Here is a 3,117-nt window from a genome sequence, read left to right as displayed (position 1 = left end):
AAAAGAATTTGAGACTTAGGGGAATGTGAGACACAAAGGGGATAGGAGGAATGGGAAGATGGGAAAAATTAGATAATTTTATCTTAACTACAAATTTTAAATATAGCTTTGTTGTTGTTGTTTTTCCAAACAGGTATAAAAGCTGAAGAGAATAATTGACCGTCTTATTATTTAGTGATATGTGCTAAGAACAACTAATATCACTATTACATGCTTGATTTGGTCTAAATGTTTCTTTTTCTTTTTTTCCAATATTTCACCACATATATTTCTCCTTGTGCAGTCTAAGCTGAGAATGCCATGTAAACGGGTCACTGCAAAGCGCGGCAATTTAGTTATTCTCCAATCGAAATAAGAAACAAACCAGTACCATCTCACTTCTACTAACTTTTGAAGGTTGACAGCCGTTAAAGTATTTTGCTTCTATGTATGAAGGTTAAAAAAAAACCTTTTTTTTCCCCGTAAAATACGAGAGCAACCAATTTTACCATCAAGTAAAAGTAAAAACTGGGATTCTTTTAAATCAGTCCAAAGTGGCATTTAAGAACTTAGTTGTAGGCTGCTGTGCTGACACCATGACAAACCAAAGTGTGGGGTTGGGTCTGGTTTTGTTTCACTTCCTTTCCAGTATCCAATGCTCATGGATTAAGTTCTGGAAACGTTCCAACTGTAAGGCGGGGATCTGTTTGGGTTCCACCACGGGTATGCTCCTTGGGTTGAATGCTGGAGGGTGAGGCACATTTTACTGGACCCATGCAAACTACCTAGTAGTCATCAAGGTCAAAAAAATTCATCGTCTCCTCCTTGGTATTCCATTCCCTGGAAATCTACTCGGTACCGCAGGATACCTCCAATTCCAACCAAATCCTTTCACAAACTGTGATCCCTCTTGTGACTTATCTGTGACAATTTCTAGTGTAGCTCCAATTTTTTTTTTTTTTGTAGTTGTTAGCAAACCATTCCAAGAGGGGCATGCTGTCAAATAGTTCCTGCTCCTGTCCAGGCTCTTTGTGAAGTGAGATTTATCCTTCTCTTGTTCTGGAGTTGGAGAATGCTCTCCTCTTCTGTGCCTTGGCAATGAAGAACGTATCTCATTATATCCAGATTTTCATAGACTATTAGAATCTCTACAGCTCCCACCTCCAAAGCCTTTAGTGTATCTCCAACTCCAAAACAGTACTTGCCTGTGTCCTGGCTAATTTCATCAAAATGTCACCCTATTAATTTCTTCTCTTAAATGAACTTCACATTGGTGAGAACTTCGGTAGACAACTCAATAGCTTGGTTGAATCCATTTTCACCACCATAGGATATATCAACTAATTTTAAAACTTTTGATTGCAACCTCTGATCAAACATGTCAGACTGACTTAGTTCGGTTTTAAAGTCAGCCAATCCAGCTAAACCCAGACCAGCCACATTCACTTTGTCTCCAGAAATAAACAGCTGCACAGCAGTCTCCGCTTTTCCATTCTTTTTTATTATTATTAATTTATTCATATTACATCTCAATGGTTATCCCATCCCTTGTATCCTCCCATTCCTCCCTCCCTCCTGCTTTCCCCCTACTCCCCTCCCCTATGACTGTGACTGAGGGGGACGTCTTCCCCCTGTATATGCTCATAGGGTATCAAGTCTCTTCTTGGTAGCCTGCTATCCTTCCTCTGAGTGCCACCAGCCTTCCCCATCCAGGGGACGTGGTCAAATATGAGGCACCAGAGTTCATGTGAAAGTCAGATCCCACTCTCCTCTCAACTGTGGAGAATGTCCTGTCCATTGGCTAGATCTGGGTAGGAGTTTGAAGTTTACTGCCTGTATTGTTCTTGGCTGGTGCCATAGTTTGAGCAGGACCCCTGGGCCCAATCTGCCTATCATAATGTTCTACTTGTAGGTTTACGCAAGGCTGACTAACCTCCTCTGCCGTGTTTCTTTGGGAGATGCACAGTGAATTTGTGCAGGACTTCCCCAGATGTTTCCTTGGAGTGTGTCAAAAAGAGCACCACTACCTTCTGTTACAAGAAAACCAAACTTGCTGTCATCTGAAAGTAATGCTGTGAGAGCCTCTGTATGAAACTTCTTGTCACACAAATACAACGACGTATTAATTGGCTTGAAAAGCTCAAAGTCAATGTTGACTTTCTTTTCCTTTCCTTCTTCTGTTCAAGTTGTTCCACAGTAAACAACCAGACCATTGGGAGGTACTTTGTTATAAAGTTTGAGTATCTGTTGTACAGATGTGATGCTCCCAGGGCTGAAAGGTGGTCTATTCGTGACTTAATGTTAGATGCTGTGCCAAACTCATCGGCTAATGTTTTTGCCCCTCGTGAAATCTCGTCTTTGGGAGGAATGATTAGCGATATCACGCTCGTGCCGTTGTGGAATATTCCACCAGGAAGGAGCAGAACCTGGAAATGTTTTCTAGTTTTCTCAAAACACCGCGGGCTGCCTCCAAGCTCTTAATGAGCTTTTTGATCTTCCAGATCTCCATGCTCCTATTGGCAGATGGGGTCGTCCGCCATCTTCTCGCTTCCTCCTCCCCAAGGGCACAGTCCTGGCCTGCAGCCGCTGCTCCTCCCCGCCGGCAGCTCTGACGTAGGACACCGGCTCCCTCGCCTCCAGGCAGCTGCAGGTGTTGCAATCCGCTCACGTGGGGACTCTGGTCTAAATGTTTCAATTCGGAATTTGACGCATAAGAATTTGTCACGTCCTCCTCACCCAGTAAGGGGGAACACTCGAGTGATAACAAGTTTTCAGGATAAAACGTAGACTCAGAAAAGCTTTAACCTCTCATCAAGACCAGCCTCTCTTAAATCTCAAACACTTAGTGGAAATTTCCTTAGCTGAGCTGAGAACAAAGGAGAAATTCCTCACAGTAACCTCACAGCAAATCTCACAAGTCCTTCAGTCAAGACTTGAGGAGCTGGGCACAGTGGTGTGTGCTTTTAACGCCAGCACTCTGGAGGCAGAGGCAAGTCGGTCTCTGCGAGCTCTGCACCTGCCTGGACCTCACAGTAAGTTCCACGATAGCCAAAGCTACATGGTGAGACCCTGTCCCAAATTTTAAAAAGAAAGAAAGAAGAAGAAGAGGAGGAGGAGGAGGAGGAAGGAAGAAGAAGG

General features: G+C 43.5%; 1 pseudogene across 1 annotated transcript; it reads right to left on the bottom strand.

The window, feature by feature from the left end:
* Positions 1-764: 764 nt before the first annotated feature.
* On the bottom strand, positions 765-2,519 carry LOC311608789 (eukaryotic peptide chain release factor subunit 1-like; annotated as a pseudogene). Its single transcript has 2 exons — positions 1,909-2,519; positions 765-1,507 (listed from the first exon to the last, which is right to left on the bottom strand). The product of its transcript is annotated as a eukaryotic peptide chain release factor subunit 1-like (transcript).
* Positions 2,520-3,117: the final 598 nt, after the last annotated feature.

This window comes from Acomys minous, assembly GCF_964271855.1.
Source record: "Acomys minous genome assembly, chromosome: 11".
NCBI lineage: Eukaryota > Metazoa > Chordata > Mammalia > Rodentia > Muridae > Acomys > Acomys minous.
The sequence above is the reverse complement of the archived record's forward strand: the minus strand, read 5'-3'. Positions and strand labels throughout refer to the sequence as shown.